Source organism: Chlorocebus sabaeus, chromosome 17 (genome assembly GCF_047675955.1).
Source record: "Chlorocebus sabaeus isolate Y175 chromosome 17, mChlSab1.0.hap1, whole genome shotgun sequence".
In the NCBI taxonomy this organism is placed as follows: Eukaryota; Metazoa; Chordata; class Mammalia; order Primates; family Cercopithecidae; genus Chlorocebus; species Chlorocebus sabaeus.
In genome coordinates, this window is record NC_132920.1 from 35,789,290 (window position 1) to 35,814,867 (window position 25,578).

The 25,578-nt window shown below is 40.4% G+C and overlaps 1 protein-coding gene across 3 annotated transcripts in view; it reads right to left on the minus strand.

The window, feature by feature from the left end:
- Positions 1-25,578, minus strand: part of FKBP5 (FKBP prolyl isomerase 5) — a 138,474-nt gene that overhangs the window by 95,753 nt on the left and 17,143 nt on the right. The window contains exon 1 of one of the 3 annotated variants that reach the window (XM_007972831.3): positions 23,877-24,005. The exons of 1 other annotated variant lie outside the window; for it this stretch is intronic. The gene's annotated coding sequence lies outside the window, so the exon portion shown is untranslated. Of the gene's footprint in view, positions 1-23,160; positions 23,261-23,876; positions 24,006-25,578 lie in introns of those variants that run through there. One more of the 3 variants, XM_038006008.2, reaches the window with a different exon arrangement.

Here is a 25,578-nt window from a genome sequence, read left to right on the forward strand (position 1 = left end):
AGTAGCTGGGACTACAGGCGCGAGCCACCATGCCCAGCTAAATTTTTTTTGTATTTTTAGTAGAGATGGGGTTTCACCATGTTCACCAGAATGGCCTCAATCTCTTGACTTCATGATCCGCCCCCCTTAGCCTCCCAAAGTGCTGGGGATTATAAGCATCAGCCACCGCACCCAGCTGTAAATGTTTATCTTAAACATTCTAAAAAGATTAAAAACCTAGAAACCCAACATTCTGATCTTCCACATATGAATCTGTACAAAGCACACTATGGGTCTGTGGAGGTCATAGTACAACATCTTCCACCTAACTTCAACAGATAACATCAGGCAACAGAACTATAGATAGTCCCCAACTTATGGTTTGGGTTACGAGTTTCAACTTTATGATGGTTAGAAGGTGATACACATTCAGTAGAAACAATACTCCAAGCACCCACACGACTATTCTGCTTTTCACTGTCAGTTTTCAATAAATTATGTGAGACATTCAACACATCATAAAATAGGCATTCTATTAGATGGTTTTGCCCAACTGTAGGCTAATTTAAGTGTTCTGAGCACATGTAAGGTAGGTTATGATGTTCAGTACGTTAGGTACATTAAATGCATTTTCAACTTGTGATATTTTCTATTTACAATGAGTTTATCAGGAGGTAAAACCACCATAAGCCAAGGAACATATATATTACCTAATCTATCATCTTCTGAACATCTCAAGTTACCATGACAAGGATTCATTTTCAGAAGTTTAATCCTTCTAATCCACAAAATGAAAGTGTGTACAGTTATCAGAAAAATAACACTTCATATCTTTAGTAAGAGTACAAGTTAGTAGAATATTTTTAAGGGCAAATTTCCCAATATCTACTGAAAGTTTATGTGCAAATATCCTTTAGCCCAGCAATACCACTTCCAGGAAATAACCTGCAGATATTCTCACAGAAGCAAGCAAAAATACATGCAGAAACACTACTATTATAGTTTTAAAAAAAGGGGGGGAGAGGGAGTGGATTTCCTTAATAGACTTCTATTATACATCTCTACAATGGAATATTATACAATTAAAAATTAAGACACAGTTACAAATAAACTGATATAGAAAGTTTAAGAATGCCATGAAGGGGAAAAAAAAAGCTATTTATAGAACAGAATATAAATATTCTATGTGTGTAAAGAAAATGTATATGAAGGCTGGGCGCGGTGGCTCGCGCCTGTAATCCCAACACTTTGGGAGGCTGAAGCAGATGGATCACGAGGTCAAGAGATCAAGACCATCCTGGCCAACACAGTGAAACCCCGTCTCTACTACAAATACAAAAATTAGCTGGGCATGGTGGCGGGCGCCTATAATCCCAGCTACTCGGGAGGCTGAGGCAGAAGAATCCCTTGAACTCAGGAGGCGGAGGTTGCAGTAAGCCGAGATCGCACCACTGCACTCCAGCCTGGGAGACAGAGCAAGACTCTGTCTCAAAGAAAAAGAAAAAGAAAAAGAAAAAAGAAAAGAAAATGTATATGAAGAGAAAATACCTAGAAAAAAATATAGTAAGCCATTAATAGTAGCTAATTCTGGAGAATGGGGCTCAGGGGAAGAAACAATAAATTTTCACTTGTTTTGTGTGTGTGTGTGTGTGTGTGTGTGCATACATTCATGCATGCCTTTTAAAAAAATAATCAGTTTATTAAATTTACATTCATAAAGAAAACTGAGTACAGCAAAGGCTCTTAACCTTAGATGAATATAATTGAACTTGATTATCCATAGTACAAGAAATATGAGCTACTAAAAGTGCTTAATGAGAAATTCATCCATTCATTCAACTATTTATGGAACACTTACTATGCGTCAAGCATTGTGCCTGACACAATGGTGAACAAGAAAGACCTAGTCCCTGCTCCCAAGGAACTTACAGAAAGGCCTTTTGGACTCCATTTTTCCTGTCTCCCCTGTAAGAACCACTCTGACTTACAAGTGTGTGCTCTCATTATGCCTATTACACTTATGGCTCCCATAAGACAAATATTAATTAATAGAATCATTATATCAACAAAAAAGAATCCTTAAAATGATTAACCCATTTCCTCCATAATTAATTTTTAAAGTTATGAGAAGCATAATCTGTGGAAAGAACAACTCAACAAGCACTCTTTCAAATAAACAAGAAGTAACCTAGTTGGCTGGGCACAGTGGCTCATGCCTATAATCCCAACACTTTGGGAGGCCAAGGCAGGTGGATCACCTGAGGTCAAGAATTTGAGATCAGCCTGGCCAACATGGTGAAACCCCATCTCTACTAAAAACACAAAAATCAGTCAGGCATGGTGGTGGGCGCCTGTAATTCCAGCTACTCAGGAGGCTGAGGCAGGAGAATCACTTGAACTCAGGAGGCAGATGTTGCAGTGAGCTGAGATCCCGCCACTGCACTTCTGCCTGGGTGACAGAGTGAGACTCTGTTTTGAAAAGAAAGTAACCTAAATGTTAAATGAAGTTTAAGGGAAGAACATTCAAAAATTAGCTAAGAACATTCAAAAAGGGAAAAAAATTATAGAACATTTTTATTTTATTTTCTTCACTAATTTAATTTTTCTACAATGAGTATGTAACACAGTAAGAAAGTAACAGTTATTATTCAAAAAGAATCCCCTATGGCAACAACAGATCAGCTACTGCATAAAATCCAACTCTTCTTCCCACTATACCCGGCCCTTTATGGTCTGGCCTTGCTGAGACTCCTTGTGTCAGCCCAGAGCCCATTCCCCTTTATGCGAAACAGCATCCTGGGACTTTCCTCTGGGAAGCCCTGCTCCTCACCTCTTAGGCTAGGCCCAGTGCCCATTTTTTGTCCGTCAGTGCTTTTTATCCCTTTGGTTACCACAACAGTTCAGGGGTAGACACACGACCCTAACAGACCAAAACCAAAATCAATCTTGAAAAGAGACTAATTTTAATGAAACTATTAAATTGATTATAAGTGACATGCAATACACCTAAAAATCCTTTTAAAAACCTTTGTAATAAATGGAATTTTCACTTAATGTGGCCCCTATTTTGTGTGACTATAATTTATTTTGTTAAAATGCACAATAAAACAACAATAATAATGACACAATTTCCATTTCTAAGAAGTTATTAGAACTTCATGATTGTCTTAAAGAATTGGAATGTTAAATTCTTATCAATCACATCCTGTTAAAATACTAAGTATAGAAACAGTAAGAAAATGCAGCTCAAACAGGCATATACATTAGTCACATTTCCTCTGACAATTTTTTTTATAACTTCAAAACTAAAGACTCCTGTAGGAAGGATTTTATAAGGAACCTAAAATGCGACAATACCTAAGAAAACATTTGAGATGCAATTAACTTTCCAAAAAAAGTGTGATCAATTAATCATTTTCTTCTCAACTCTAAGAAAGCTATAGAATATATTAATAAATCACAGGAAAACAAAGTTAAATTCAGTGTATGAAAACAGAAGTTAACCATTAGAACTCCTTAAGACTGAAATAGGCTATCCTGTAAAACAGGGACCTCCTCTTCCTTGGAACTAAGCTAAAACTAAAACTCTGGAATTCTCTGGAAATAAGACATCCTTGAGGAATTCAATTGATGTGCCAGCTGTTTTGTTTCTTGAAAGAATATAGCTGAATACATACGATAATCTGTTGCCTTTTTTTCTAGCATTGCACAATGTTCCTGGCCTACAATGCACATACTGTATCTATTATCATATTTAAGCAGCTGACAGCATTATTATAAGAATCCTTAATATTCATCTCTAATTAAATACATATATAAATTTTTCCATTTTCAAAAGAGCACGGCTTTCAGTAAAGTATCATATACATTTTTTCCACAGTCTAAATACAATACATTTCCTGAACTTTTAGCTTTCAGTTTCCTGTTCGTCAGTGGCTACAGCTCTAGAGGCAATACATAAACACACCCCAGCCATGGTATTTCCACTTTTGACAACAGTGGACATGAACTTAATATGACCAATATAATTACACTGCATAGAATGGTACCTGATGGCTAAGAGAGCAACAGAAGAAATTCAATAATTTTCAAAACTGGAAATATAAATTATGTTCCATATGTAAGAATTCACATAACAAACCTCTTCTAACTTATGACTCAGAAAAAGTTCCTCTCTTCTGAAAAACTGAAAAAGCTTTCTTTATTGGACAATAACTATAAAACCCACCCTGTTTCCTTTTTTCTCTTGCTTGCCAGGAAGCTCAGAGCTAAATTTAATATTCAAACACAGAAACTATCTTGCCTCAGATTACTGTTGTAAAGATTTCTTCCCATTCCCTCATTCTGCTCATTATTTCTGAAGTGATTTATGCTCATTTTCTGTCTTTGTTTTTAATGGTTTTTGCCTGTTTTGCTTTAATCACAAACTATCAAATCCTTCTCAATGAATAGGTTAATATAAATTATAAATTAAGCAAAACTTAATGACCTTAGTTTGTATCTTCACATCACTGCATAACTTGTTAATGCAATTCATAAAAAATGGAGGTTCTAAAAGGTATCTTTGCTGTTTTAAAGTTAATTATTTCACATGATTCATGATTCACTTTTAGAAAAGCCAATGACAATTTTTTAAATAAAAGAATGATAGAATGAAACAAGGATCAAAACTTAAAATTACTAAATTAGAGACACTGAATTAGGAGGATTGAAAATTTTTTAATGTTTTTAATTTACTGACAAAATTGGTCCGGCAAAGCTAGATAACTATCATAAAAAATTAACTTACATAAAGTGTATTAAATTATCAGCAGGCACAGTGGCTTATGCCTGTGATCCTAACACTTTGGGAGGCCGAGGTGGGTGGATCACTTGAGGTTAGAAGTTCAAAACCAGCCTGGCCAATATGGCGAAACCCCGTCTCTACTAAAAATCCAAAAAAAAATTAGCCGAATGTAGTGGTGGGCACCTGTAATCCCAGCTACTCGGGAGGCTGAGGCACAAGAATCACTTGAACCTTGGGAGGTGGAGGTTGCAGTGAGAAAAGATCATGCCACTGCACTCCAGCCTGGGCAACAAAGCAAGACTCCGTCTAAAAAAAGAAAAGAAAAACTCATATACTGCTATCTGTGTCATTAGCTGCAGAGTAGACAACAGGTATAAAAAATACTGAAACAGTCTAGGAATCTAAGAAAAAGGGGAAAAACTCAGTCACATATTTAAAAAATATAAACGCACACATACACACGAAAATATTTCATATATGGTAATACCAAAGTTTGTTAAATGGAGATAAAAGCAAGGTATTAATGAAATTAATAAGCCAGCTGCAGTGGTTCATGCCTGTAATCCCAGCACTTTCCCAGGCCAAAGTGAGACGATCCACTGAGTCCAGGAGTTTGAGACCAGCCTGGGCAAAATGGTAAAACCAAACTCTGTCTCCACAAAAAACAGAAAAGTTAGTTGGGCATGGTGGTGTGCACCTGTAGTCCCACCTACCTGGGTGGCTGAGGTGGAAGGATTGCTTGAGCCTGGGAGGCAGAGGATGCAGTGAGCTGAGATAGCATCACTGCACTCCAGCCTGGGTAACACAGTGCAACCCTGTCTCAAAAAATAAACAAACAAACAAACAAACAAAAACAGGTTAAAAGAAACTACAATCCAAAATGACAAATCTGGCCAAAATCTTAAAAAATGTATCATGAATTGGCTGGACGCGGTGGCTCAAGCCTGTAATCCCAGCATTTTGGGAGGCCGAGACGGGCGGATCACGAGCTCAGGAGATCGAGACCATCCTGGTTAACACGGTGAAACCCTGTCTCTACTAAAAAATACAAAAAACTAGCCGGGCGTGGTGGCGGGCGCCAGTAGTCCCAGCTACTCGGGAGGCTGAGGCAGGAGAATGGCGTAAACCCGGGAGGCGGAGCTTGCAGTGAGCTGAGATCCGGCCACTGCACTCCAGCCTGGGCGACAGAGCGAGATTCCGTCTCAAAAAAAAAATATATATATATATATAAAAATAAAATTAATTAAATAAAATCTAGAATATAGTCATATTAAAAATGGAAAAGTGGGCCGGGCGCGGTGGCTCAAGCCTGTAATCCCAGCACTTTGGGAGGCGGAGACGGGTGGATCACGAGGTCAGGAGATCGAGACCATCCTGGCTAACACGGTGAAACCCCGTCTCTACTAAATATTACAAAAAACTAGCCGGGCGAGGTGGCGGGTGCCTGTAGTCCCAGCTACTCGGGAGGCTGAGGCAGGAGAATGGCGTGAACCCGGGAGGCGGAGCTTGCAGTGAGCCGAGATCTGGCCACTGCACTCCAGCCTGGGCGACAGAGCAAGACTCCGTCTCAAAAAAAAAAAAAAAAAAAAGGAAAAGTGAAATGTACATATTTTATAACGGAAAAGACAGCCTATAAAGCACCTACCATTACATTAAAGGTCCTCACTTTTAGGAGACACAAATAAAATAATAATAAAGGGAAGGAACAAGGTAGCCAAATCGTATCTATAAAATGAAAGTGAAAACGTCAATTATCCCTCTCTCTCTCAAGTTATCAGAATTGCAGGGTAAATACCTAAAGAAGTTAAATTACAAAAAACTTCATATTCTAAGAATGAAGTTAACAGCAAAATGTATTACTACGTAAATTAGTAGTACACCCATAAACATAGTTTAACAAATTTTTTTCAAACAGCAATAAAATAATTCAACATAACAAAACATTTTAAAAAATAGAAACAGAAGTTCTAACACATTATATGAAGGGGCTAAGAGAAACCTACACACACAAGCTCAGCCCTCAAAAGAACCCTAAAATCTAATTTTGAAGCATTTATCTTTTTCTTTTTTCTTTTTTTTTTTTTTGAGATGGAGTCTCGCCCTGTCGCCCAGGCTGGAGTGCAGCGGCGCGTTCTCGGCTCACTGCAAGCTCCGCCTCCCGGGTTCACGCCATTCTCCTGCCTCAGCCTCCGAGTAGCTGGGACTACAGGCGCCCGCCACCACGCCCGGCTAATTTTTTGTATTTTTAGTAGAGGCTAGGTTTCACTGTGTTAGCCAGGATGGTCGCGATCTCCTGACCTCGTGATCCGCCGGCCTCAGCCTCCCAAAGTGCTGGGATTACAGGTGTGAGCCACCGCGCCCGGCCACTATCTTCTCACTTAATAGAATAATTAGAAGATAAAATTTGTTATAAAGGGTAATCATCCAGATACAAAACAAGTTACAGATCAGAAAAGGGGGGAAAAAATCCCCTTTTACCTTCAGAAAAATGAAGACAAGAAAAAGAAACCAAACCATGAGAAACATAAATAAATAATCTGATACAAGGTATTGAGGACATGGAAAAAAGTTTTGTATAGGCATTTGTGAATTACACAATTCAACTTCACAGTGTTTAAAAATAATGAAGAAAAATCAATAGTTCAGTAAAAAGCAATCTAGTCCAGAAGCTTGTTTTTTTCTTTTTTTTTTTTTTAAGAAATAATGTGGCAGATTGCAGAGGTTTAGGACATCTTTATGTAACCCAGGCCAATTTTTACTTCTTTAATCATGGGAAAGAATACAGAACATGAAAAGTTTACCGTTTGCAAAATGATTTTGATTATGCTTATGGCAACTAAAAAGTATCTGTGGCGGGGCACGGTGGCTCACGCCTGTAATCCCAGCACTTTGGGAGTCCAAGGTGGGTGGATCACGAGGTCAGGAGATCGAGACCATCTGACCAACACGGTGAAACCCCGTCTGTACTAAAAAAAAAAAATACAAAAAATTAGCTGGCGTAGTGGCGGGCGTCTGTAGTCCTTGCTACTGGGGGGCTGAGGCAGGAGAATGGCATGAACCCGAGAGGCGGAGCTTGCAGTGAGCCGAGATCGTGCCACTACACTTCAGCCTGGGCAATATGCAAATGTTCAAAATGCAGAGAGGGCAAATGTATTTAAACATACGCTTTGAGGGAAGAAAAGGAAGTGACATGATAGTGAATTGGTGACTGGGAATTAACATATATGAGAAAAAATTACCAGCCCTGTAAAAAGGGAAGACAGTATTTATTGAGCAACTGGTATGGCCAGACACTAAGCTTAGGGCTTTATATATATATTCTATCACATTACATCTAGGTAGAAAAACAATGTAGAAGAAAATGCTTGAATACATAACATACCATTATGTGTTGTGTGTGGCATATAATAAAATCTGAGAGATTGGCTGGGTGTAGTGGCTCCTGCCTGTAATCCCAGCACTTTGGGAGGCCAGGGCAGGCAGATCGCTTGAGGCCAGAAGTTTGAGACCAGCCTGGGCAACAGAGTGAGACTCCATCTCTACAGAAAATTTAAAAATTAGCCAGGTGCAGTGGTGTGCACCTTTAGTCCCAACTACTTGGGAGGCTGTGGGAAAAACGCTTGAGCCTGGGAAGGAACTTTGATTGTGCCACTGCACTCCAGCCTGGGCAACAGAACAAGACCCTGTCTCAAAAAAAAAAAAAAAAAAAAGGAACAAAAGTCCACTCTTTTGAGAATACTATTTATGTTTATAATACTATTATGGTTATAATTTACAACTCCAAAAATGAAAGCAAGAAACCTCTTCTTTTCAAAGCAGATTTTTGAGTCCTGGTTTTAAGCATTAAGAATAGTGAGGCTCATCTGAGAAATACAATCATGGGCTTATTAATAAGGTTGAATTATTATCATACAGTTTTTGGTAGTAAAATTATTTTTTATCTTGGTGCTTAATAGTAGTAACAAAAAATTTATTTATTGTACTAGTATAATTCCCACCCAGATGGCTGAGAATCACACTGAGATGATAGTAAAAAACAGCCTTCGTCTAGCCCTGAAAGGGGCAGCCCTGCTCATTCATTAGCTGTGGATCTTGAGCATGTGTCTCTACTTCCTCTGAACCTCAATTTCCTCATCTGTAAAACAAGATGGTTGGACTAGGGGATAGTTCCCTTCCTTCTTCCCCTTCTCCCTCTCTTCAGTCCTTTCCATTTCATGGCTTGATGATTTACAATCTAGACTGGGGTTTTGAGGACAGAGAAGAAACACTAGCAGAAACCCACTAAACTTTGAAGAAAAGAAGTAAGGATTATATAAACAACTAGAATACGGAAAAACAGAGAAAGGCAAACACATTTACAAAAATAAATGAACAAATAAAGAGGCATAATGGCTCAATTTAGAAGATTATGAGCTTTACTATCAACATTAGCTTGAATAGAAGTTTCAGTTATTTTGAAATCAAGAAAGGTAGAGATGCTGGAGATACAGACTTAGAAATTATCTGTAACACATAAGAGTTGACAAATAACCCAAGAATCTTTCCAAGTTCCCTCAGTACGTATGGAAGAGATGTCACACTTCTTGGCTTAATCATTCATAACTCTGCCCCGACGTATTCATCCACTATTTTCCCACAAGCTATCCCTCTGGCCAATTTGGCTTCATCATTTCAAACAAACCCTCCATTATTACTCAATGTTCTATCTGAAATGCATTCTCCCTTCTCTCAACTTATTAATAATAATTTATCAAGCCCTAACAATGTTTGCAGAACTATTCTAAGTGTTTTACATGTATTAACTCATTTAATTCTCTCAACAATCCTAGGAGTGAGATCATATCACTTGCTTAAGATGACACAGTAGCAGAACTAGGATTCAAACACGAGCAGTCTGGCTCCAGGGAGACTGTCAACTTGCTAATTAGTCCTTCAAAGCTGAGATAAAGCTCTGTCACCTTCCTAAAGTTCTCATTTGCTGAGCAATTATTCCTGCCTCTTGAACCCTTAAGTAAACCACTCCTTTGCCACTTACCATTGGATCTAGGTTGTTAATTATCTTTTGCATGTATGTTCTGTCTTTTCTGAGAGCAGGATCATGTCCTGTTCATTTTGTTAACCCTACTTAGAACCTACCAGAACTTAATCAATATCTGCAACAGAGCAGTACTTATTAATGAAACTACAATAGCATTTAATATTTACTGAAGACATACTAGGAGCTGAGCTAAGCGCTTTACACGTATTGTCTCATTTAATCCTCACAACAACCTTGAGATAAGTGCTCATTTTGTCTCTCTCGCATGTTATAGATGAGGAAACTGAGACTTAGAGAAAATAAGTATTTTATCCCATATCACAAAGTGGTAGTGATAAGATTCACTGAAGTCTTATAGGAGTCTATACCATACTATAGACTGGGCGCGGTGGCTCACGTCTGTAATCCCAGCACTTTGGGAGGCCGAGGCAGGCGGATCACAAAGTCAGGAGTTCGAGACCAGCCTGACCAACATGGTGAAATCCCGTCTCTACTAAAAATACAAAAATTAGCCGGGCATGGTGGCTCGTGCCTATAATCCCAGCTACTCAGGAGGCTGAGGCAAAAGAACTGCTTGAACCTGGGAGGCAGAGGTTGCACTAAGCCAAGATCACACCACTGCACTCCAGCCTGCGTGACAGAGAAACACTCCATCTCAAAAAAAAAAAAAAGTCTATACCATACTCTTAATCCCCAGCCTACCACATAACACCTCGAGGGAAGAAAGCATCAATCCTAACAATTCAATTCAACTTGCACTTAGCAGCAGCAATACTTCAGCATTACTGAATGCTGTGGATTTAGAATTAGAAGTTCAGCTCTGCCTTCAAGAAATTCACAGTCCATTATGACTTCAGGATCAAACTTTTATCATTACAAAAGTCATCATCATCAAAACTTAGGACTTTAACTTATATTTTAGGGGCAAAATCAAAACAATCCTTGGAATTCTCTTTTACACCATTCCTTCTACCCTCAGGCTTGCCCACCCCCTCTAACCCTAGGAACTCATCTCTCCAAATGCTGTGTAACAGAGTAGAAGGGTCCTATTAAGCCTAACAACTATTGGGACACCTGAATTTAAATCAGTAATAGCTTAGACTCAAGGGTCTATCTGATAAATTCCAGTCATAATGAAATATGAGTAATAAAGGACAGCTGGAAAAAAGCAGCAGCAAGAAGAGAAAAGAGGGATTTGACGTCATACTGTAAAGCAAATAGAAAAAGAAAAGGCAAGAAAAGCAGGAAAGTGGATACCAATATTAACAGAAGGTGAAAGTAAGGGTCCAGGATAAATTCAGTGGAGAAACATAGATAAATCTAAATCCACTTTACAAATGCTGACTCCTTTAATTATTTCTTTTCCTAACTGCTAATGGAAACAAAAAAATATGTATGTGAAACAGCCCCTGAAAAATCATTAACTAGGAACATATTATAAATTAGGAGTTTTTTTCCTGAGAAACCACTCGTCTTAGAATTTCAGAACTGCAGAGGGTCCTTAAGACACTACCTAAAATCCAACCCGCTCATTTTATAAATAAAGGCTCGGAATGGTTAAGTAATTTTAACATGCCCAAGATCATACAGCAATTTAGTGGCAACAGTCCTGAATCTCATTCCAGTGTCTATTCCTACCATACCAGGCTTCCTAGGGATGGTTTATTTTTCTCCTTTTTCCACCCTTAATAATCATTAAATTAATTTCTGCATAAGCATTTCCAAATCCCTATATTATCTGTAGTTCCGCCAAAAGAAAATAATCAGATGCTCTGAATTATCCAGGGTAATATAGTAGTTCATTCTCTTATCCCCAAAGTCAGTAATTACTTTAACTGGGTCTTGGTTCGTACCAGGAGGAAATTTTAACATTTCCCCAAAGGGCAGAAATAAGAAAGAAATCTTCATAAACTGACCAAAAACAAGTCGAAACTACTGACCATCTGGAAAGGAATCAGGCCCAAGACCCCTGGAAGCTAGACAACTGCTAGTGGGAAGAACAAAGGAGATCACTTAAAATCTCATTTCTATTTTATCTCCTCCCAACTAAGCTCAAGCTCCTCTCTTTCTGACAAACCAATTCCAGAAGCCTGCAAAGAGAAGGCAGAGTAATGAAATAGAGTGTCATGTCATTTTCAGCAAAGGTGGATTTTTTTTTTTTTTTTAAGACGGAGTCTCCTCTGTCGCCCAGGCTGGAATGCAATGGTGCAATCTCAGTTCACTACTAGCTCTGCCTCCCGGGTTCACACCATTCTTCTGCCTCAACCTCCCAAGTAGCTGGGACTATAGGTGCCTGCCAACACGGCCAGCTAATTTTTTTGTATTTTTAGTAGAGACAGGGTTTCACCGTGTTAGCCAGGATGGTCTCGATCTCCTGACCTCATGATCTGCCCGCCTCGGCCTCCCAAAGTGCTGGGATTACAGGTGTTAGCGACCGCACCCAGCCCAGAAAAGGTGGATTTTTAAAGGGCACTATCTTGGTCAGGAAATATGAGACAGGGGATAAGAAAAGAGTCTTCAAGTAAAACCAAAGACCTGTACTTTCTCCCATAAAAACATTAGAAAGTCCTGAAAATGTGTTATATATACTCAGTTCATCATTTCCCCTACTACAAAGCACTTGCAGATATTCTGGGCTGGGAGGAAGTCATCCTGGGCCACAATCTGTGGTCTAAGAAAGTCTGCTGCTCAAACTCCTTGAAAAATCATGGGCATTGCCAGTCACCACTATTCACCAGGTTATTTGAGCTGAGTGATTTGGCAATCTTCCATATCACCTTGGTTTAAATATAATTATTACCTAGTCCTTAAAAATGATGTGTCTGCCTAAAGGCTGACTGAAGCCTTTTTTTTTTTTTTTTTTTTTTGTAATTTGATTTTTTAAAACAGGCTCTCTCTTGTCATCCAGACTGGAGTGCAGTGGCGCGATCATGGCTCATTGCAGCCTCAACCTACTGGGTTCAAGTGACCCTCCACGTCAACCTCTCGAGTAGCTGGGACTACAGGCATGTGCCCCCACACTGAGGCCTTCTCTGGAAGGGAAGAAAACGTCCTATTTTACATCAGGGGCATATCTTAATTTTGATATGTATGAAGTTCATTATAGATTCAGGATAACATCCTGCTTTAACCAAATTAGGACAAGTGTAGTGAAAATCAAAAGGACAAAAAGATAAAGAGACATAAAGTTAGAAACAAAAGAATTTAGTGACTCACTGAGTTTAAGAGGGAAAAGTCAAAATGACCAATAAGAATAATGGAGTTATTAACAGCTAAAGAGGGAAGTCAGGAAGATAAGTGTTTTGGCTAGAGGGAGTGGGGAGGGGTCATGTTGGCATACAGCTGCTACAGAGATGGTATTTAAATGCATTTCATTTCAAGACATAGGTGAATATTTAGACCTCAAGGTTAGACAGTGATGTAGGTTTGGGGCCTTAAAAAGGGGTGGCAGTTAAAGCACTGCAATGATTAAGGTTTTAGAGAAAGAAAAGGCAACAGAAGAACATTTAGACAATTGCATTCCTAAGATATTACACTAACCTAACTTTCCAGATAAACAGTACCTTATTCTACAGACACAGAGTACATAAACTAATTTATTCTAATGAAAAGCATAAAAATTAATCTTTCTTTTTCTTTTCCAGGCTATGAATTGACAAAAAGAAGCTAAAGACAAAAACAGTTTCATAATTAGCATTTGTCCAAAGTCAATCTCTGAGCTAAAACACAATGTTTTTTATGTTTCTCTACTTGTAACAAAATTTTGGGCAAAAACTCAGAAAAAATGGGTACACCAATACTACCACTGTTTTATGATCTCTGTGAGAATTTAACAGTTTAAAATAGCACATGACTGGACACAGTGGCTCACACTTGTAATCCCAACACTCTGGGGGGCCAAGGCAAGAGGACAGCTTGAGCCCAGGATTTTAAGACCAGCCTGGGCAATACAGTGAGACTCTGGCTCTACAAAAAAACTTTAAAATTAGCCGGTCATGGTGATGCATGCCTGCAGTCTCAGCTACTGTGGAGGCTGAGGTGGGAGGACTGTTTGTGCTTAGGAGGTCAAGGCTGCAGCGTGCTATGATTTTACCACCGCACTTCAACCTGAGCAACAAGTAGGACCCTGTTTCAAAAAAATATATAAAATAGGCCGGGCGCGGTGGCTCAAACCTGTAATCCCAGTACTTTGGGAGGCCAAGACGGGCGGATCACAAGGTCAAGAAATCGAGACTATCCTGGTTAACACGGTGAAACCCCGTCTCTACTAAAAAAAAAATACAAAAAACTAGCCGGGCGAGGTGGCGGGCGCCTGTAGTCCCAACTACTCGGGAGGCTGAGGCAGGAGAATGGCGTAAACCCGGGAGGCGGAGCTTGCAGTGAGCTGAGATTCAGCCACTGCACTCCAGCCTGGGCAACAGAGTGAGACTCCGTCTCAGAAAAAAAAAAAAAAAAAAAAAAATATATATATATATATATATATATATATAAAAAAATAAAAATAACCAAAATATCAGTAATTAATGAATCTGGGGAATGGGTACATGGAGGTTCATTAAAGAATCTGGAGTGGGGTATATGGAACTTCATTAGACAATTCTCTACAGTTCTGTGTATGTGTGCAACTTTCATAATAAAAAGTCTAACAAGGTCTACTTACAGATACTTTTTAAATCCTATCTTCAGGTAAGGCTGACCATTCTAAACAAAATTCTGGCAGATACTTTTCAAATGTCTTCTTCATTCTTGATAGATCAATTAAACACCATAGTGAAATGGACCACAAAAGGGGAAAAGGCCTAGTCTGTCATTTCAGAGAAACATGAACATGTTTATTACATGGAAGAAGTTAGTCCTTTTTATCCATGTTGACTGATATCAGACATCTGTCAATCTTCAAAGAATTATGTTTTTGTTGAAAAATATATAGGTTAAATGAGTAAAGAAAACGTGGTATACATACACAATGGAATACTACTCAGCCATAAAAAGGAATGAAATCATGTCTTTTACAACAGTGTTGATACAGCTGGAGGCCATTATTCTAAGTGAACTAACTCAGGAATGGAAAACCAAAAACTGCATGTTCTCACCTATATGAGTGAGGAGATACACTATGAGTACAACTGGCATACAGAGTGATATAATGGACTCTGGAAACTCAGAAGAGGGCAGGGGAAAGGGATAAAAAACTACATATTGGGTAAAACGTGTATTACTCAGGTAACAGATGCACTAAAATCTCAGAATTCACCATGATATAATTCATCCATGTAACCAAAAACCACTTGTACTCCAAAAGCTATTGAAATAAAAAATATATTAAATTTTAAAACTTATAAATAAAAATATATAGGGCATATAACTTTATTTTAATTTTCATGAGTAAAGGCAAAATAAATGTTTATCTTGAATATCAATGATCAATTTGTTGAAGCATCTGGTTAGCCCACCAGTTACTTCAAACATCTTCTACTCTGCCATATAACCAAATACACAACTTTCTGATGTAGATGGAAAAAAAAAAGATTAAAAAAACTGAAACAGGCCAGGCATAGTGGCTCATACCTGCAGTCCTAACACTTTGGGAGGCCAAGGCGGGAGGATCACTTGAGGCCAGGAGTTCAAGACCAGCCTGAGCAACCAGCAAAACTCCGTCTCTACAATTTTTCTTTAACTAGCCAGACATGGTGGTGCATACCTATAGTACCAGCCACTCAGGAGGCTGAGGCAGGAGAATCATTTGAGCCCAGGAGTTCCAGACTGCAGTAAGCTATGATCACACTACTGTACTCCAGACTGGGCAACAGAATTAGACACTGTTTCAAAAGAAAAAAAAAAAAAAAAGGAACCAATATCCATTAATTATGCCTAATACTAAATTGTAATGAACACATACTAAAAATTATATAAAATAATAAGCAGAATGGGAAAGTTGAATTTTTTTAGTCATTACTGGTTAAGCTATGATTTAAGTTGATTTAATCTAAATCAAATCATACTATTGAGGCTGTAGGAACATTAAAACTAGTAGACAGTGACAGATTCACCACTTAGATTTACCACTTACCAATGATCAAGAATAGTTTAGTTTACGAACACCAATGTCTTTCCTGCCTATGAAAAATAGCACCACCCAAAAACAACCACCAGATTTGTATGCCTCCTCTTCTTTGGTTAAGTTCCAGGATAGTAAAAACTGTTCATGTCTGTGCAACAGCTAGCACACTGTAGGTATACAACTCTTTTAACAGAAACAGTCACAACTTCCAATTCCCAGAGAGCTATTGCTGGGTTTGTCGCATTCCCTAGGTGACATGTGTAGGATAACAAAATAAAGCAGGTTTTCCTTGCAGGCAGTTCTACTTTGAATCATTTTGAGGATCCTGTTTCTTCTAACAGAAACATGTCATGAGTCTTTAGTGAAAAGCAGTATACATATACATGAAGACAAAAGATAGTCAACGATTCTTTTTCTCATCATTATTAAACCACTGGTTAATTCCTAAGTGAGGTATTTCATGTTTTTTAGATAACAAGATCATCCTCATTTTCAACAAATTTTTTTAGCTTTCTTTCCTTTATTAAAGTAAAATTTACGTACTATAAAATCTTGTTTGAATCAGTATGTTTGAGTAAATGTATATAACAATTGACAAAACTCGATAAAGGTATATGGAAGTTCTTTATACTAGTCTTGCAACTTTTCTGTAAGTTAAAAATTATATGAAAACAAAGTTACCAAAAAAGTATATAATTGAATTACCATCACCCAAGTCAAGCTACAGAATATTTCCATTATGCCAGAAAGTTTCCTTGTGCTCCTTTCCAGTCAACCACAACCCCTACCCAGAGGCAACCACTGTCCTGATTTCTATCACCATACCTTAGTTTTGCCTGTTCTTGTATTTTTCATAAATGGCATCATAAACACTTACACATACTCATCTGTGCCGAGGTTCTTTTTGCTATGAACAGTATTTCTGAGATTCATCTATGTTGCTATGTGAATCACTAGTTTATTCCTACTGTGAAAAAAGCTGCTATGACCCAGTCTTTTTGTGGACATACACTTATTCCTCTTGGTACAATAAGATTTCACTGAAAAAAAGTTTTGCATATAAATATGCCTAGGAAATGAGGCAGTATAGATACTGCTACATACACATAAAACATACAGCAACTATATATACTGTTATATATAATGTGAAAAAGATATTTGATATTTATACATATGTGTAACATGTGTAATACACACATATACATAAGCTTGAATAATTCTGATCATGCCACTGCACTCCAGTCTGGGCGACAGAGTGAGACTCCGTCTCAAAAAAAAGAATTTATAAAGTTCATAGTGAAAGTAAATCTAAGATGGGAAAGATGAGCATTTCAATTTTTCTAAGTTTATGTTTTAACCTAACAATAATTCAAAAGAGAAACAAGTATCTCTCCCTGTAAATTGCCCTGTTAGGTTTCAGTGAAACACCTTTTCTCTTGTAGCAAACATCTCCTCCAAGCTAGAATTTCAACACAGTGTTACCATCCACTAGGTAATAATTTTTATGCTAACCAACAAAACCCAAAATATGTGTTCAGATTACAAGACTGTTTTTATTGTCTTGCTTTTTTAAAAAAGGTAAACATGGAAAAACTTAATTGGTTAATATCTAACATGGGTAAAGAACATTCCATGCTCATTCAGAATACATTCTGATGCAGACTCAATCTCTAGGATGTCTTCTCCATTCCAAAAAGTAACCTATCGCAGCACTATGTCCGTGCCTGGGACATCTTGACTTTCAAATTCACTGTGCAATTTTCAGCTAACAATGGAGGAAGTTCTTTAGTTTTCAGAGATAGGAACACTGAGAAACAAGTACAAATCTAACTTTTGAAAAGATCAGTCTGAAATTTGCAACCCTGCTTTTGACAATGAAAGGACCATTTTCTGGGGACTACTCATTTATAACATCTTTAAATTGCCAAGATTAAAACAGAATGCTACAAATGATTCTAGAAATTTACCACTGCCCATTTAGGATTAGCAACTACAAAAGGGAAAAAACAACCCTCTTCCAGTCTGATTTTTCTTCATCTCTTATTCTTCTTTCCCAAAAATGAACAATTTCAAAAAGATACAATTCAAACGTACATTTTTAAGCCAGGCATGGTGGCTTGAGCCTGGGATCCCAGCACTTTGGGAGGCTGAGAAAAGAGGATCGCTTGAGCCCAGGAGTTTGTGTTAAGGCTGCAATTAGCCACCACACTTCAGCCTGGGTGACGGAGCAAGACACAATCTCTTCTTAAAAAAAAAAAAAAAAAAGCTATATGTGTGTGCGTGTGTATATATATATACACACACATCCCAATTTCTTTTTAAAAAAAAGTTTAAAAACATACATAACCCAATCTCTTTACAAGTATGTATGTGTATATATATCTCTCTCCCAATCTCTTTCTTAAAAAAAGTATAAAAATACATATCCCAAGCTCTTTAAAAAAAAAAAAAAAAGTGTGTGTGTGTGTATATATATATATACACCTCCCCAAAGTGCTGGGATCAGACACAAGCTACCACACCTAGAGAACTTTATATTTTTTGTAGAAATGGGGTCTTACTATGTTGCCCAGGCTGGTCTTCAACTCCTGGGTTCAAGCAACCCTCCCGCTTTGGCTGCCCAAAGTGTTGAGGTGCTGAGATTACAGGTGTGAGACATCATGCCTGGTATATATACATATATATAACTTTTTTTTTTTTATTGAGATGGAGTCTCACTGTGTTGCCCAAGCTGGAGTGTAGAGGTGCAATCTCAGCTCATTCCAACCTCCAGCTCCCAGGTTCAAGTAATTCACCTGCCTCAGCCTCTTGAGTAGCTGGGACTAAGGGCATGCACTGCCATGACTGGCAAATTTTTTTTTTTTTTAGTAGAGATGGGGTTTTGCCATGTTGGCCAGGCTGGCCTCCAACTCCTGACCTCCTGGCCTGGCCTACATTTTTAATCTTAAGAAACATTATTAGAATTTCGCCATTCCTAGGCTGGGTGGGGTGGGTCACACCTGTAATCCCAGCACTTTGGGAGGTCAAGGCGGGCAGATCACCTGAGATCAGGAGTTCAAGACCAGCCTGGCCCTGGCCAACATGGCAAAACCTCATCTCTACCAAAAATACAAAAAGTAGCTGGGCGTGGTGGCACGCACCTGTAATCCCCGCTACTCAGGAGGCTGAGGCAGGAAGAATCGCTTGAACTGACGGAGGTTGCAGTGAGCTGAGACTGTGCCACTGCATGCCAGCCTGAGCAACAGAGCAAGACCCTGTCTCAAAAGAATAATAATAATAAAATAAAGAATTTGGACATTTCTTAGCTTTCACAGATGTGTGACTGTTTACTTAACCCATTATTTCACTTTGAAAATACATCATTTTCATTTTTCCAGTAATTGTACTTTTTTTTTTTTTTTTAAAGGCAGAATCTCATTCTGTCGCCCAGGCTGGAGTACAATGGCTTAATCACGGCTCACTGCAGCCTCAACCTCCCAGGCTCAAGTGATGCTCCCATCTCACCCTCCCAAATAGCTGGGACTTCAGGTGCACTCCACCACACCTGGCTAATTTTTGTATTTTTGTAGAGAGGGGGTTTCACCACATTTCCCAGGCTGGTCTTGAGCTCCTGGGCTCAACCAATCCACCCGCCTTGTCCTCCCAAAGTGCTGGCATTACAGGAGTGAGTCACTGCGCTTCGCCACCTAGAAATTTTCTAAGAAGAAAAACAGCCTTGATTAAGCCTTGATTTTGATCACAAAAATGACAGCAACTCCAAACAACTACAATCACAATTTTCAGTATCTTTTGCCTGATTGCTTTAGAGAACTAAAATAAAAATTTATTCTTATTTTTTAAATGTTTTGATTCCAGACCAAGGGTAAAAAACAAATACAACAAATATATAGACCCCACACTCCCTCTGGTGGACCTTCACTCTCATTAACCAAATGTTTTCCAAAAGGCCATAAGTAGGCCTAGCACTGTGGCTCACACCTATAATCCCAGCACTTTGGGAGGCCAAGGCAGGATCACTTGAGCTCAGGAGTTGGACACCAGCCTGTGCAACATAGTGAGACCTTGTCTCTACTAAAAATGGTTTTAAAGATTAGCCGGGCGTGGTGGTGTGTGCCTGTAACCCCAGCTACTTGGGAGGCTGAGGTGGGAGGATCACTTGAGACCGGGAGGTTGGGCAGGAGGATCTTCTGAGCCTGGGAAGTCTGCAGTGAGCCATGATCACACCACAGCACTCCAGCCTGGGCAATAAAGCAAGACCCCAACTCAAAAAAAAAAAAAAAAAAAAAGACTATAAGTAAATACTAAATAAAGCATAAAATGTAGGTTCTCAAACTGCTATAAGAAGTACAAATTATTTTGAGTAGTGGAATTTTAGTGTTCTAAATATTGTTAAAATATCCTTATTAATCTGTTAGTAACCTGGTAGTACATATGGCCCTACTGTAAATTATTTTAACCAGTCTCATTTGGCAGTATTGTCTTTTACAAAGTAAATAAACATCTCATTTGCAAATTAAATCACACTTAAGTGGTTATTGTTTTAAATAAATAGTTCTGTGACATACATACCACCATCCACCCAGTTGCTACTGAATGTAGATTTAATTTTCTTTATACTTTTGGGGATATGATGTCAGAATTTTAAAATGCACTAAAATGTACTGCAGAAAAATTTAGAAATATAAAATACTGAAAAAACAAAATCTATTAATCAGCTAGGTTGTAAAGTTCAAATAGTTTCATTATTATAAAATGCAGATATTTAATTGTTAAACATGAATCACAAAATCTAGTCTGTCAAATATGTATAATATAGATTATTCTTTAGGAATTATGAAAACTTATTTTAATTAACGGTCTTTAGAGGAATTCTTCATGCCAGGTACAGCAAGCATATTACCATTAAATAAAGCAATACTAGGCAAGGCGCAGTGGCTCACGCCTGTAATACCAGCACTTTGGGAGGCCAAGGCGGGTGGATCACCTAAGGTCAGGAGTTCAAGACCAGCCTGGCCAACATGGCAAAACCCCGTCTCTACTAAAAGTACAAAAATTAGCTGGACGTGGTGGCAGGGGCCTGTAGTGCCAGGTACTCAGGAGGCTGAGGCAGGAAAATCGCTTGAACCCAGGAGGCAGAGGTTGCAATGAGCCAAGACTACACCCTTGCACTCCAACCCGGGCAACAAGAGCGAAACTCCATCTCAAAAAAAAAAGGGAATACTAATGTGTATAATAGTGCCATTTGATCTATCCTCAAAGTTAGCTGTTTTAATATAAGTCCTTGTTTTCTGTAGCTTTATTTACTTAAAAATACTTACTATCACCTCCAAACACAAAAGGAGTTAAACCTGAGGGTAAATGGCTTTAAAAACATTCCCAATGTTTATTGTGTGGATTTGAGAATTCAACTTATGCTTAATTTTGAAACTGAAATTGTGGTTGATAATTTGATATCATCTATTACAAGTTAAAGTAGACAACAGTCAGTAATTAAAATATCTAAAAACTGAATTTTAAAATGGGCTTTTAATTAAACTTAAAGTTAATAAAACTAACTTTTACAGTTAAAATACTAAAATGTACTTATATGTAAATAAATATGAAATACAACTTTATTGTATGTGGTATATATACATACATCATCATAGAATAAGGATAAACAACTAATTATGAATAGTATTTAAATATTCAAGTACACTAAAGAGCAATTATATAAATGATAAAAAAATAATGGAAGCTACAGTCTTATCCAGCTCCTTACAACTATTTACATAGAATAAGCCTTCCGTACGTGAGGATGAATCATTGTTCAACCTATCTATCCACACTAAGCATCAAAAAGCCAACTTAGCTTTTAATAGCAGTAACTACTTCTACAGGTATACAAACGGGATGTTCTTTCTTCTCTGGACTAATTCATCCTAAGCAGAGAAGCCTTTAGGAAACTAAACTGAACCCAAAATATGCATTATTTTCCAAGAATAAACAGAAAACTAAAGATTTAATTAGTTGCCTAATGCAATATTTTAAGTTTTTCATGTTGAACTGATTAAAATTATGTTTTAAAAAAGAAATTCACCCAAAATTCCCATAACTAAAAGAATTAAAGATTCAGAAACATACAAAGACCTCATAGCTTGTTTTGGAGAAATAAAACAATAAAGACCATTTTTTTTACAATTCTAAAATAGTCACAATTAATGATTAAAGAGTTGATGGTTCAGTGGCGAACTCTTATCAGTCATCAGCTAACTTTAATTACCTAGGCAAATAAGTAAAATGACCATTCAATGAATAATAAGCTAGCATAATTAAATCAAGATTAGCAACTTTGTTCTTAACTTAAACTTAATCTCTGAAGTATAAATCATACCTAATACAGATATCAACCAAGACACATTAGGAGAAAAAAACTTGGTAACTAAATCAAGTGTTTCTCACAAATAATGAGTATTAATAACCCGCGTTTTAAAAATGTTGTTTGTATAGATTCTCTAAATTGGTCAGGGCCATAATTGCAGATTGTCAGGCTGAGGTCAGTTGGGGGAGAGATAAATAGAAAATGGTGAAGTGAAAGTATGACAATAAAAATTTCCCACCAGAATAAGAATTTTTTCAAGTCGATTCTTGGCTCTTGATTCAAACACCAAGAGAAGCAGCTCCCTTTAGAGAATTACTTTATAATTCTTTAAAGTAAAAACCCTTATGGGGGAGGTAGATAAAATCCCAGACTATTAAAAATACTTAACCAAAACATGCTTTAACTTTTCCCTTGTCCACAATCTAACAAAATGGGAAGACAATGAAAATAAACACTCCTGTCTACCCTCAGAGAGGCAAAGAAAGCTCCCATTCAGTAGTAAGCCTTATTCCACTGGAAAACATACTCCTGAAAAGTAAATCCAAAACCACGAGCTCAAACTGCTTCATGCAGAATTTACTGAACGGCGGCCAAACGCTGAACACACTGTCCTGAACCACACTGAAGGGTATCTAGAGTTCTGCATCTCCGCTTACAACTTGAACCTTACTACGCTTTCGCCCCCACTGCAGAACCCGATTTTAGTGACTACGATGTTCCTGCCGGTTCGTTGATCGAAGAAAGTCACTCTGCACCCTGACGCTCGAAGTGTCTTTTTGGTAATACCGGTTTTTGACTCTTATACTGTGACCTGTACACCTTTTTGGACGCTCAGTAAGGCGGAAGGCGTTTTCACGTCCCAGAACTGAAGAGCATAAGGAGCTCTGGCACAGCGTTCAGCCGCTTCGGTATGGCCTGGGAGTAACGCGGATCACCTGTTAGACGGCGCTGCGCGGACTCCTCCACAAGCGGCCGACGGCGGCGATGCGGTTCCCCAACGCTTGCCCGGAGGCGGCAGGTGAAGGCGGGGACCGCCCGTCCACACCCGGAGTGTGGCCACCCCGCCACCCTCCCCTCCACGGCCCCGCCAGGTGGGCGAATCCGCCCCGCGCCCGCGGCGTCCCGGCGCTCGGCTCGCCCTGGGGTACGGTCGTCCCGGCGCCCGGACCCGAAAGCGAAGTTTGGCTCCCGCCTGCAGCGGTTCCGACTTAGGGTCCCGCCGCCTGTCCGGGACGAGCCGGCGGCCAGAGACCGGAGGCGGCGCGGGACCTGTCACCCCGGGCGGGAAACAAAAGCCCAGTGAGGACGGGCGGGCGCGACCCGCCTCGCCTCTGCCGGGAGAGGCCGGCGGGGGCGGGGGCGGGGAGCGGCGCCCGTGGCCACTCGGCTCTGCGCCTCCCGCGGGGAGCACCGGCCCCGCAGCCCCCGGGGCGCGGCGAGGGGCGCCGCAGTGGGGCTGAGGCCTCCCGCGCGCTCCCCTCGAGGCTTCCGGACCCCGCTCCCCCGCAACACGCGGCTCCTGGACTGCGAAGCCGCGTGGGGGTGGGAGCTGAGGCAGCGAGTGCGGCCGCGGCGGGACCTGAAAGGAGGGCGTTCGGCTCCCGGGGCGCCGCGGCCGGCCGCCCCATCTCCGCGGCCATGGCGCCGGTACCTGTCGCCGCGGGGGCTCGCCGACTCCGTCACTCTCCGCCTCGCCCGCGCTCAGCTAACCCTTCAGCCCGCCCAGCAGGCCGCCCGCGCGCCGGACACCGCCGCCCGAGACTGGCAGCGCCCGCGAGCCGGCTCGAATCCCCGGGGCAGCGCCCGGCGCCGTCCCGCCCCCGCCGGCCGCAGGACCCGCCTTCCATAGGGCCCCGGGGCTGTCAGTCCGCCCCCAAAAGGCGCGCGGGCTGTCGATCCGCCTGTCCGGATTGGTGGCCGCTCGCCGTCCATGCAAATGAGGCCCCGCCCCCATTCATTGGCTTCTCCGCCTCTCCACGCCAGCCCACGTGTCTGGCCCTTGCCCTTTGTGGGGGCCATAGAGAAGGGATGGTGGAAACTGACACCCCCTCACAACATCTCTTACCTCCCGAGAAATTAATGCCTAAGCAAGCTAGTTGACTTCCCATCTGTATCGTCTCTCTGAAGGCACTGCCCCTCCTATCTGTCCACCGGGCCTACCCAGAGGCTGGAGAGGGGCAGGCCAGGCTGTTTGTTAGGTCAGCTGGTCGGGTTCGCCCTAGGAAGCAACCCCATGAAGTCTAAGACGCCCAGTCGGGACTGGAGAAATCCCACCTCGAGAACCAATTTAGCAGATATCACCTCCCTCTGGACACCCAGTAACTGTAAAGACCATACTTTCTCTTGGCTTGTTACCTTTCAAGCAGGAGCCCAGGAGATTAAAACACGAAGAGGCCTTATGGCTGAGTTCGGCCGGGTGGGGTGGCTCACACCTGTAATCCCAGCACTTTGGAAGGCAGAGGTGGGCGCATCACGAGGTCAAGAAATGGAGACCATCCTGGCCATATGGTGAAACCCCGTCTCTACTAAAAATACAAAAATTAGCTGGGCATGGTAGCGCGCCCTGTCCCAGCTACCGGAGGCTGAGGCAGGAGAATCGCTTGAACCTGGGAGGCAGAGGTTCCGGTGAGTTGAGGTCATGCCACTGCACTCCAGCCTGGTGACAGAGCAAGACTCCGTCTCAAAACAAAAACAAAAGCAAAATGGCTGACTTCTTCCGCCAACTCCAAAGGGTAAACTACTGAGCAAAAGCAGGTTCAGGATGAACCTAACCTTACTCCAACCAGATGGCTACCTCTGAGTCGCTCCCATAGAGATGCAGGAGCTGCACCTGGGCCTTAGGGAATCTCTTAACGCCCTCATTTTTCAGGAAACAGAAACCTGATGTCCCATAGCTAGTTACCCATGGGACCTAATAGTTACCTATAGGAAAACCTAATGTCCCATAGTCAGATTAGAACTCATGTCTCCTGGCTCCAAACCTGCTCTCTTTGCATTATATTGCATTCAAATATTTATGAAGAACCTCGTCTACAAATCAACATGCTGCCTTCAAGAGATGATGTCTGGGGGCTGGGTGCAGTGGCTCACACACCTGTAATCTCAGCACTTTGGGAGGCTGAGGTGGGCAGATCACCTGAGGTTGGGAGTTCGAGACCAGCCTGACCAACATGGAGAAACCCCGTCTCTACTAAAAATAATTAAAAAAAAAAATAGCTGGATGTGGTAGTGCATGCCTGTAATCCCAGCCACTCAGGAGGCTGAGGCAAGAGAATCACTTGAACAGAGGTTGCAGTCAGCCCAGATCGCGCCATTGCACTCCAGCCTGGGCAACAAAAGCGACACTCCATCTC